The sequence below is a fragment of the Canis lupus genome, chromosome 33 (genome assembly GCF_048164855.1).
Source record: "Canis lupus baileyi chromosome 33, mCanLup2.hap1, whole genome shotgun sequence".
Taxonomy (NCBI): domain Eukaryota; kingdom Metazoa; phylum Chordata; class Mammalia; order Carnivora; family Canidae; genus Canis; species Canis lupus.
Window position 1 is genome coordinate 8894861 of NC_132870.1, and position 12404 is coordinate 8907264.

A 12404-nucleotide genomic window follows, 5' to 3' on the forward strand; every position below is an offset into this window, starting at 1 on the left:
TCAGGTAGTTGACCTTACTAACTTATATTACATGTTTAGGCCTCAATTATTTCATCCATAACAACAGGATAAGCATAAACCTAGGGTATGTTTATAGTGAGTTTTAAATGAGGTATAATTAGGAAAATAAAGAATACATTTTCTGGTATATGATAAATACTCAGTAAATGGCAACTTTTTAATTAATATTAATAACAATGGTGGTACGAATGATAATGGGGATAATGATAATAATTTTAATAGAATAATAAACTATTACCAGGGAAAGATATATTTTTCTGAGACACACTATAAAAATGAAATAGGAATGATGTTTAAACATCTTTTCTGTTCAAAGCCACCATCCCTAGAGAGCACATAGGGTGAGTTGCTTCCCGTAATGCCCAGAGTGAGCTTTTGTTCTTACCTGAGTGTTTTGACATTGCGTAATTGTATAGTAAACAGATCATGTCACATGCTTGGCTTGTACTTCTTAATAATTTTGAAAAGCCACTAGAGGGTGCTACTTTGTTAGGAAAATAAAAGCACCTCCCAACAGTAGCGTTCAGTCTGCAGCGGCCACGTCTGATGTTAGGGGCCAGACCTGAGCTCTCTGCTGTGAGTATCCGGATACAATTTATTCATTTTTCGTTTGTGTCGGAAGTAAATAGCAATAGTTTCTGTAAGCCACAAAAGTTGATTCAGATAAAATATTAGTCTTTTCTTTAAGTAAAGCTTTATGCCAATTTTGTATGGTAAAACTGTGAATATTTCTTACCAAACAAAATAGGGAGGCTGTATGACTTTTTTCTGAGAGAAAAGCTGGCTTTAATATATGTGTTGTGTTTTGATTAGGCATCTGTTGCTTTAAGTTTGGTAGAATGATTTTCTTCTGTCCTTGGTAGTTTTTATTATGAGGATTGGTGAAGATCTTCTTGTATTATTTTTGCCCTCTGACAAATAATATTTCAGGGATCCAAAGGTCGCAAATATATTCAGGTGGGTGAGGTGCAGAGAAACTAAGTGCGCGACCCTCATTTTCATTACTCTGGGTTGAAAGTTAATGTTATGTTGGTGACAGGTTGTAGGAAGTGTCAGCTTCAATTATGAATAACAGCCTTAGTCTATAGTTCATATCCAGTAGCAAGTGCATCTCTTGTGGAGTCAGTTATCTAAGGACAAAACACAGTCAGCACAGGGTTTAGTCAGAAGATTTCTGCAGATTAACTATTGTCCTTTTAGCCAGCCATGAGGTTATGATAGAGATGGAAGAAGATTGTCAGTCATTGGATGAGAGGAAGAAATAGAGGGGGGAGACCTAAAATAATTCTATTTCTCAAATAGAAGTGAACTATACAAAAATTGGGGGTTTTCAGTGTATACATTCTTGATCCCCAATAGAAGAGTTATCTTTCTGAGGGGTATTTTCCTACTACTTATTACTTCTGAAATAGGAGTGGAAAGAAGGGTTTTTGATTTGACTTGCGTGAGTGAAAGGAACAACTAAAAACTTTCAGACAAAATTATCCAGAAGAGCCCAGCTCATCAGGTCTTCTGAGCTCCTCTTAGTCAAGGAAACTATTCAACAGTCTGGGCTGGTCTTGATTAAACAAAACATAGGGAACTGGCTCATGGTGTGTGTGTGTGTGTGTGTGTGTGCAAGCACTCTGCACACATACTCTTCGTTATGACTTCAACAGGTTATATCAGTCAAGAGCTCAGTCTTATCCCATTTTAATTTTTTGTGTTAATGCAGCTTCTTTAGCTTGTTTAGATCTTATGTTGGGTTAGATAGTTATCGGTGGCAGTGGGGGAGAAGTCAGGAGGCTCTGATTATTATTCACCATTGAGATACTTTCAGTCCCATAGTTCAAACCCTGTACAAAGAATTTGAGACTGGGAACAATTGGATGGCACTAAAATATGAAAAAAATTGTTTTTGTCTTCTTCATTAACGTAGATCATGTCTTTTCACTCAAGTTTATTTGAAGATAGGAATAAAATGGAATGGGATTATCTCATTGTTCATATTCGAAGAGTAAGGAAACTCTAATGTACCTTTCTCTGGATATCAGAAAGGTAATTGTCAAGTCTGGGCTGAGTTTTTACTCAGAAAAATATCTTCGTTTTAATTTTCCAGCTGTATGAACGCATGGATTACAGGAAATAGTGTTCAATTAGAAGGAAGCTGGTTTTAAGCCCTCTGATTCTGATGTGCCATTTCTAGTTGTGACTAATGGCTGTACATTGAATAAACCATGGACATAACTAAGCTTTGCTGGATTTTTGTTTTGTTTTGTTTTTGACTTTTTTTTTTTTTTTGTAAGAAAGAATAGCGTTGACTTAAGTTTGTATCAGAGGATTGTTAGGAGCAACATATAAAAAAATACCATAAAACTATAAAGGCCAATAGAACTGTTGCCATGGTCTGTGACAATATGGTCATCAAAATTGGTTTTACTAAATTAATTGAACACTATTAGAAAAATACCCTGCTTGTTTTCCCATTCTTTGGGTGTTTTTTCTTTTCTTTTCTTTTCTTTTCTTTTCTTTTCTTTTCTTTTCTTTTCTTTTCTTTTCTTTTCTTTTCTTTTTTTTCTTTTCTTCTTTCTTTCTTTCTTTCTTTCTTTCTTTCTTTCTTTCTTTCTTTCTTTCTTCCTTTCTTTCTTTCTTTCTTTCATTCCAGCTTCTTGTCTATCCATTGGCTATCTTGCAGATGACCATATCTATGCTTCAGCCTGACAGCAGATGCTAAAGGTGTGATGATGAGGGAAGTAGAAAAGGTAGTTTATCTTCTCATGTCATATACAAGCGTCACTGCCAACACCCCACAGTTGTGCTTTTGCTTTTGCTTGCTTCATAACTTTTTATGTGCCCCAACTCCTGGTTTAAGGCACATTGAATTCTTGGTCTCTTAAACTTAGATGCTCAAATAATTCCATGGGATCCCTTTTACAGACTTAAAACCAGAGTGGTTGTGAAATTGGAAATGCTGTCCTTGAAACTCTTATTTTACACTCAGATTTTCTCATTTGAGAACTTAAGGGGACTAAGGTTTTTCAGTAGCTTCCATTGGTATAACTCTGTGGCTCTGAAACTCTGGAGGTAGCCATCCCTTTATTACTCACTGGACTGACTATTGTCAGGGAGCCCCATTGTTTTCCCTTGTACAACCTTAAAGAAGCCCAATAAGTGACAGCCTTGGTTTCCATACCTCAGATAATAGTATATCTATATCTATATCTATATCTATATCTATATCTATATCTATATACAGATACTTCAATCTGACCCATATGTATGGGGTAAGATAGACAGACATCAAAGAGGTCAAAATACTGCTTTAACCTTAGGACTGATAAAATTACTATTGGAGAATATGACTTGGGGAATTGGTGACAGTAGTCCCTTAATACCAAACTCCTCCTAAAGGCAGGGTGGAGAGCACATACTCTATCAGTACAGCTGGCTCCCTTGAGGATGTGGGGAAAGCGGCTGAGTGACAGCTGGCTAGTTCCTCCCCCAAACTCATCAATCAGCTGACTCTAACTTTCTGGGCAAGAAACCTTAGAAAAACCCCATTAAGTTTTTCCTAGGGGAGGAGTGAATGTCCCCACCCCCCAAAACTCAAAATACTCTTCAGGGATCTGTTTTCTTACCTTATGGAACTTAACTATCAAGCCTGCAGAAGCAGGATCTGTACTTCTGTCCTGCAGGAGAAAATCTACAGTCTACCAACACAGCCTGCTCTGTGAGGCTGTTGCCCTCACTGGTCTCTGACTTTCTGTGAATCTGCTTGGGACACTGGTAAGAGGGACATCTTATTCCCCTAGCAGGGTCTAAGAAGGTCAGTCTGTACTAAAGCTAAACAGTCTCTCCCCTTTCTATTCCCAATCCAAATTGTTACCCACATGTCCAGGCTTATTAGAGATTTTGCAATGATATCAAATGACCACATGGAGCTATTCCAATAATAATATGCCAAGAAAACTAGACATCCTAAATTTAAATATAAATCTCTGCCCATTTTTAAATTCCTCATCAAAAATCAAGGTTCAAATTTAAATGATAGAAATGAATTAAAACCCAGAACCAAATTATTTTACCTTGGTGGTTTCAAAGAAATCAGTGAAAAAAAAAATCATCCTTGCCAATTTCTGATTCTCATCAACTTCAACAAAGATTTCTTGATGGCTGGAGAGGATGGGTTTCCTTTAGCAGCTGCAGCCTGGATTATTTCTCATGGAATGGGTGTAGTTCCTTTATAAATTCAGAAACTGCATTAATTCATTGCCAAGTTTCTGATGTACCTAATTTTTTTAAAAAAGGGGCTCATGAGATTATTACAACACTGGCCCCATTCCCACCAAATTTAGAAAAAAAAATAATCTCTAGCCCTTAGATGAATTTTTCCAGGGAAAATTGTGTTCTCCAGACTCAGTATCTAGTGATGTTAAAGATTCTAGAAGAGGCTCAATGAGATCTGAGAACAGGGTAGACTGTTTCTTGATTTTAATCTGATCAGGATGCCATTCCATCTGGGCCAGGTTTCTAGAATGCGTGACTTGGAAACTTGAATTCAATTGGGAGAATTCATGTATAAAATATATTACCTTTGGCCCTTGAGAATTACTGGATCTTGAGAGAAAATCCATCTGTGAACTATTTGCTACTCTTGGAAAGGATATTTGAGACATGCTGGGCAAGCTACAGAATTTGCAAGCGTTTCTACATTCTTATTTGGCATGCCTTTGGGCCTTCCATTTGGGGGCATCCTAATGGTGATTTTGTGTGGATTTTTGTCTAGTGACAGGCCACCACTCTCTGTGCAAAGGTGGGTGATTCCATTGATCTTGCTATGAAATTGCTTAGCGCTAAGGACTCTCACCTAGAGAAAGTTTCTTTCTGTTCTTCATCCTTATTCCAGCTGGCGAAACATCTTCAGATTTCTGAACTCACTCTTTGCTTTCTATTTCTTGAAGCTTGTATCTTTGGAGGGGTTTTGTGAGGACAGGTGCCTTTTTGTGTTCTTCAAGAAAATGTTATGTGGCACAAAAAATTTAAAGTTAAGCCCTCAAACACATGTGCTTCAAAAGCACTCATAAAAGGTAGACACTGTGCACTTAAAGACAATGCCTACATATATGGTTGGGAAACATAGTAATATCAACAAAAACTGTTTGACCTGTTGTCCACACACACTAGGTGGTTCAAGGTCATGCTATAGCAGCTAGCTAGCTTCTGGAGGTCTGTGTGGCCCATGGGATTTTATTTAAGGCCTGGGGAGCCCTGACTATGTAAAAAGAGCCTTTCACAGTATAAAAATAGCCACACACCTGTGGACAAGCCACCAAAAGCTTCAGTTTCCCACCAAATGCAAAATCCCATGGTGACTGATCTCTTTAAAGTCCAAAATCCAGAGCTGCTACTCAGGCTACACTGATTATAAGCACACCACACAACTGTGAAAACCACTTGCATGGTGCAACCACAAAAATCAACAACTGACACAGTCTGATCCCACCCAGTGCCTCAAGGTTCAATGTTATTTTTACTCTCTAAACTGCATACCATGCAATATTCTATTTCTGAATATTCTGGGTATAGGACACCATATCCTAACCCTCCCTTGATTTGAACTTCCAAAGTGTGGGCAGAGGCAAAGTCTGCCCTCTAAACCATGGGATTTGGAGTAACAGAAGTGAATGCCTATGCTCTGTTGTCAGCTGGGTCACAAGGGAGAGGCAGGCAGAAGGAGCTGAGCCACTCCTATCTAATTCTTTTCTGGAACTCACTAATCAGGTAACTTATTCTGCTTCATGCACAAGAAGCTGTAGGTATTTTGAACAAGTCTCTCCTCATGGAAAGCAGGAGAGGAGAAAGGTTCTATTCCCCCTTAACAGGACTTGATTGGATTACTCCCCTGTGGCCTCCTTTGATAACCTGTTCTTGAAACCAGTTTCACTCTCCAGAATGAAAAACCCAAACCAAACAAACACAAAAGACTAAGTAATTGAGAAGCTCAACAGTTGAATGGCTCAACTGATGCCTCATCAATTTCAATTCTGCTGCAGAAGGTTTCTGCAGGTGCTTTACATATGTTAGCTGTAACTGATCTCTTCAAATACTCAATGTAACACATTTCTGGAACTGCTTGGTTAAGTCTGGTTTTCCAAAAGTAGGTTGGAAAGGTTTCAAGTAACACAAATGGAAAAAAAAATGGAATGAATAGGAAAATGATTCACAGTACACATTGATATAGGGAGATGTAATTATATTAAGTTAAATGAGGTAATAGTTGTGAAAGCTTTTGGCAGACTTGAGATATATACCATATGAAGATAAAATTTTAGCTATTACACTCTGCGTAAATGGATTGCAATTTGAAGTCTACTGTGCCTATCATAAGAATTTGGTAGGTACTTTAAAATCTAGTTCCATTCCCTCTTGAAGGCACAGGAGCCTTGAAGGGGTAAATGATCTAAATCTTAGAGTTTATGGTTACCAAATTAATGAATAGGCAAGTGGGACCAGAAGATAATTTGGTTCTCTTAATGGCTGGTGCCAGAAGCTCATGCTTGCCTAGTTTCAGGTGAAATGAAAGCCACCAGTGCACGAGACCTCACAAAGATGAAAACCTGGTTATAAAAACATGTTAGTAACATCAACTCCAGATATGAAGAAAAAAAGATATGTACATTTTGGAACCTGAAAGGAATTAACCCCCCTCTTTTATTTGCTTTTTTCTCTATCATGTAAGGAAATTATTTGATTAGTAATAGCTTCTTAAAAAATGATAAAACAATATTACAAAAGGTCCTTATCTATGTCCTTCTTTTACATATATTATTATACATAGAGATTTTATCCAGAGGACTAATTAACACCTATCATTTTGTCATTTCATGTGAAAGTTTGGTTCAGTGATGTATTATCTAATGTCCAATGAAACACTCCTTTCAATAGAAAAAAATTCTTTATAGAACTTTCAATGTACACTAACTTCTGCTATTGAGGAGCTTGTTTTGAAAACATGAAATTGTTCCAAGACAAGTGACATATTAGGGAACTTTGAATGTTTCATGATACAAATTTTGTCTTTGCTTGTGCACAGTTTTGTTTGTTAGAAACACTAGGTGAAAGCAGTCAGCTGCAGCCAGCCAAACCCAGATGCACAGGAATTCATGCAAGCGCACACATACACCACCCTCCCTCCAACTATCTGTTACCTTGTTCCCCAGGTGTAACATAAGCCACACCTACCCATGTCTGGGGTTGGAGCTTTCAGATCTATTTCAGATAATCCTTCCATCATTTCACAACACAGAAGCTGCAACCCTTCTGCAAACTTCAGGTCTGTTTCAAGGTAAAGTGCTGTATTTATTGCATATTTATGTATTTCATAACCATTTCACATGTATTAAACTGTGCTACCATCTTTTATTAGGATCCTACCTTCTTAAAAAACATGTCACTGATGAAATCTCTGAGTGTTGTGTCCCTAACTCTACTTTTTCATAAGCTCTATAGTTTTTATTGTGTGATTTTGCATAGCATGGACATTTTAAGGAATGCAAATGTTGTGTTCCAGCAGAAATGACTAGATTTAAAATTCAGTTTTTCATTTTTATTTATATTTTGGAGCACCAAGTAATATAATTCTGTATTTCTTGTCCTTCCCCCCACCTCCCAAACTTTTTTTGACAGTGCTGTTAGTTTATTGCAAGATTGCTGTTTGCTGACTAGTTTCTGTGGGAAGCAAGCCAGTTTGGGTTTACATGGACTGTGAACAATTTCTTGCAGATATATACCTTTGAAACCAGACAGAAACCTACAGTTGTCTTTAGCCTCAGAGATATTGATTGATGGCAGTCATGCATCCTTGTTTTTCCATGCTCTGAATTTGAGAGGAAGTTTGGCAGTCAAAAACTTCCATATATGATATTTGATAAATACATAGATGAAATGTACATAAGGAAAAAAACATTTTCCCCATGATTCTGTTTTTGTTTTGTGCATCCATCTCAGGCCAGGTGACTAATATGTATCTGGTATATGCCTGTACTATGATATTTATTGTTTTACTTGTCTTTAGAAGCCTCTTGTTTTAAACTTTATTGAGGTGTAATTGACAAATAAAATTATAAGATATTTAAAGTATATACTTTTATATATGTATACATTGCAAAAGGATTCCTCGCATCTAGTTAATTAGTACATCCATCATCTCAGATACTTATCTTTTTTTTTAGAAACTCCTTTACTTTTGTATACCTCTTATCCCATTCATCATGTGCCATACCCTATGCACAACCACAGTGCATAAAACATAAATTATAGAACAAAATGTTCAATGATGTGAGGGAAATATATTACTTGTTCATAAAAGCTGAAAAGAGATATTAATAGTTACTAACTTCCTTCTGTGTTCCAGGAAGTTGGCTACCTTGTTCACTGATAATATATCTTATCTCGTCATCACACTATCTCTTATAGTTTATACTTGTTTATACTTTTTTTTTGTTTTGAGAAAGAGCGCATGCACACAGGGGAGGGGCAGAGGGAGAGGGAGAGAGAATCCTAAGCAGGCTCCACAACCCGTTCAGAGCTGATTTGGGGCTCAGTTTCAGGACACTGAGATCATGATCTGAGTTGAAATCAAGAATTGGGCGCTTAACCCACTGAGCCACCCAGGTGCCCCTTTTGCTCACTATTTTAACAGAGGAAGAAACTGAAGCTCATGGAAGGTCATTAGCTGTTCCATATTGAGTGGTGTTAGAGTCAGGCATCAGTTTGGGTTCTCTGTTGTGTGAACACAAAGATGAGATTCGACTTGCAAGAGGTTTATTGAGGGAACTGCTATGACAGATAAAGGGAGGGAGCAGGAGGATCTTCAGATGATGATACCAGTCTGACACGTGGGAAAGGAGAGAAAAGGAAGGCGGTCTTGGTAAGAAAAGCCTTAAAATGCATGGAGTTTTGAGAAAGTCTCATCCAGGTCAGTGAGTCAGGGCGTCCCAGAACCAAAGATGCCCATTAGAAGAGTCCGGCGTTGGGGAGAAATGGCCCAGTTCTGGTATTCTTGCCATATTCCACCACTGTCTGGGAGCAACCTAAAGGAAGCATGGACACCATGAGCTCCAAAGGTGTGAGCAGCAAGAAGCTGCCAGTCAACTGTGATACTATGAGTGGATTCTCTGCAGGGAGAACTGAGTAGTGCACTGCAATGGCCGCCCCATCATCATAATTCAAGACAAGGTCTGCTTGAGTCCAATTTCTCTACAGGGTGTCAGGAGTCGTTTCTCACCAATTGAAATAACACCCTTAATCATCTCCAAATAATGTAACCTCAGTACCATGTAGGAAGTTGATAAGCAGACGCCGCTTCAGGACAGGTTTCTAAGTTGCTTGGCTTTCACCAGCCTGCTTCATCCAAGTTTCTTCTAAAGAGAAATTTTGGAGCTGCCACTTAAAAGCTGAGGACAAGAGAAGCAGTTTTCTAAAGCAATGGTTCTTAATCATGGTGGCACATTAGAGTCGAGGAGAGGAGATGGTTAACATTTCCTATGGCCTGTCTGCACCTCCAACAATGAAATCAGAATCACTTGGTGGATCCTAGGCATCAGTAGTTTTTAAAGATTCCCAGGTGATTTCAATGTGCATCCAAAGTTAAAAGCTACCCTGTAAAGGATATTCACCTTACGCAAAAGAATATATGTCTTTGAACATTTTTCTAAGTACCCAATCTCTCTACCAGTACCACTCATACCTACCTACTCCAGGGGCTACCTAATTAGTTCAAGAATGTTCTCAGAGACCATCCAGCTGAAATATATATATAACAAAGTTGGCCTCCAACATATGTGGAATTAGCTACATCTCTTGTTTCCAGAGTTTCCTTGTAAAGGTTTGGCTTTTTTTCTGGCTTGCTTGGGGCATGGCTTGTCTCCAACCTCTGTGAAAATACATATTCCTGCATTTAACAATAGATTGGAAACAAACAATGATGGCACAACAAGTGTAAAGATTATGAACTAGAACTTAAATTAAATTTTGTCACTCTGTGTGATGATTTGGAGGTTTTATTTGTGTTTAACGTTTAAACGCTAAAATAGTGTGGAGTGAGAGATGTGATATTTTTGTTTGGCAAGTGCAAATTTTAGTTCTTACATGACATATTTTATTGAATTCAAATAATGTCTTTTAAATTGAAATTTGCTCTTTTTGTATTTGTAATTTACTTTAAAACTAAAAACTAATCAAGGAAATAAAACATTGCATCAGTGTGATTTAGTAGGTGTAGACATTTTAGTTTTATTAAAATTCACTTAAACTGGCATGATTATATATTCACAAAATTTAATAAAAAGAAAAGTTGGCTGTCTTTTTATCTTTTCTGGCCGTTACTCATTCTATTTCACGATTATTACTGAAAATAATTTTGTTATATAAAGTAGGGGAAATGCTCTCGTCTCAGTGCCAAATAATCCAGATGTGACACTGCTCCTACTGCTTTTGCAAAGCTCTTGCAAGTCACTGCAATAGGACTCAGACTTTTTCCTTCATCATGTCTCTTTTCCCTCTTTCTCTGTTCTTCCCTCCTCCTTTGCTTGCTCCTAGCATCCAGTCTCCTAAAGCAGGAAATGTCTCCTAGAAAATGTAGAAAGAAGTCACTAATTATATTTACAGTTCTGGTTTTCTGTGTTGTCAAAGAGGCTTAAAGTAATCCTTCCTCAGACCTGGTCAAGGATTAGCTGAGAAAGCCCGAAGAGATCAGTGGGATTGATTTGTCCAGTATAGGGGAAGTGTCATGAGTATTCTACTGAGAAAGATAATCTGATTTAGGCTGTCCAGAGGAGATTGGTCAGATTAAATGGTCATTATATACTAGGAGTTCTGTTCAGCAGTAGTGTTCAAACATTTCATTGCTCTTTAGTTGGTAAGCAAAGCTGACAACTTCTTTTCGAAGTGCATAGTTGAGAGAGAAAGGAAAAAGATGGTTCTCCATAGATTTAAGAGTAAAGCATGGAAGTGAGAAAGTATAAGATTCGAGGATTTGTTGCACACTTGTACTTCTGCTTCCAAATAGAATGACATCAAAGCACTTTGGAGAGATATAAATGAAGATGCACTCTTTCAATATAAATACTAAAGCAAAGACTTGGAGTTGATGTTCTAGGTTCTCATTTTGTTTCTGAACTAAATAAATTCATGAATAAATAGGACAAACCACATACAATCTAGGTAAAAATAGAGGGACTGGACAATAGGATCTACACAAACCACCTTTTTAAACTACCCCCTCCTTTTTCTTAAAGGTTATTTATTGGGCAGCCCGGGTGGCTCAGCGGTTTAGCGCCGCCTTCAATCCAGGGTATGATCCAGGAGACCTGGGATCGAGTCCTACGTCAGGCTCCCTGCATGGAGCCTGCTTCTCCCTCTCCCTCTGCCTGTGTGTGTGTGTGTGTGTGTGTGTCTCATGAATAAATAAATAAAATCTTTTAAAAAATAAAGGTTATTTTATTTATTTTAGTGATCTTTACATTCACGATCCTGAGATCAAAAGTCACATGCTCTTCTGACTGAACCAGCCAGAAGCCTCTCAAATTTTTAGGGACATCTTAAAGCATGACTCAAGCTTGAGATGTACTACAAAAAGGTATCCTAATTCCTTTGGTGTATGTCAATAAGAAATACCTCTTTTTTTAATTTTAATTTTAATTTTTTTAAGAAATAACTCTTGAAATTATACTGATTTTTTTTTCCACAAAACAAAACTACAGGGGAATATCATCAACTAAAATACATCACTTATGGACTCAAATACTTACACACATTCCAAACAGAAATAATTAGTATTGTTAACATGATCAGTACCATTTTAATCATCATATATAATTTAATTTCTTGAATTTTATAATTAAGCTATCCTTCAAATATATAAAAGTTAAGAGAATATAGAAATTATCTGTGTATCCAACACTCAGTTTTACACAAGTGTAGTATTTTGTCATTCTTCCCTTAGAGCTCTTTTGAATACATTTTTTAAAAACATGATGGTGACTGTTGAATCTCTGCCAACTTCTTTCTGTTTCCCTTTTCTCTCCCTTTCCCTGGGGATAAACACCATCCTGTATTTTGTGATTATCATTATCATGTATGATGCTGGTCACTCTCTGCTCCAGGTCCAAGCCCAGTAGACCATAACTTTAGTTCTACTCACTACTTTGCATTTCAAGTCTATAAAAATTATAATTAGACACCTGTTAGGCATGGACACCTCCAGTCTTCTTGTCATAACTTGTCTTTGGTACTCTCGGCCATTCATTTTTGCCACAGGCACTGCTACATTGACCAGCTCTCTTTGGAAAAGCCAAACAACCTTCACAAAGGTGTGGCTAAATAGCACTTACCATGTACTCTCT

General features: G+C 37.4%; 1 protein-coding gene across 1 annotated transcript in view; it reads left to right on the forward strand.

Moving 5' to 3' along the window:
• Positions 1 to 555: 555 nt before the first annotated feature.
• The window catches only part of ARHGAP24 (Rho GTPase activating protein 24), a 732927-nt gene continuing 721078 nt past the window's right edge, over positions 556 to 12404 (forward strand). Inside the window, exon 1 of the mRNA XM_072810777.1 lies at positions 556 to 597. The gene's annotated coding sequence lies outside the window, so the exon portion shown is untranslated. The remainder of the gene's footprint in view (positions 598 to 12404) is intronic.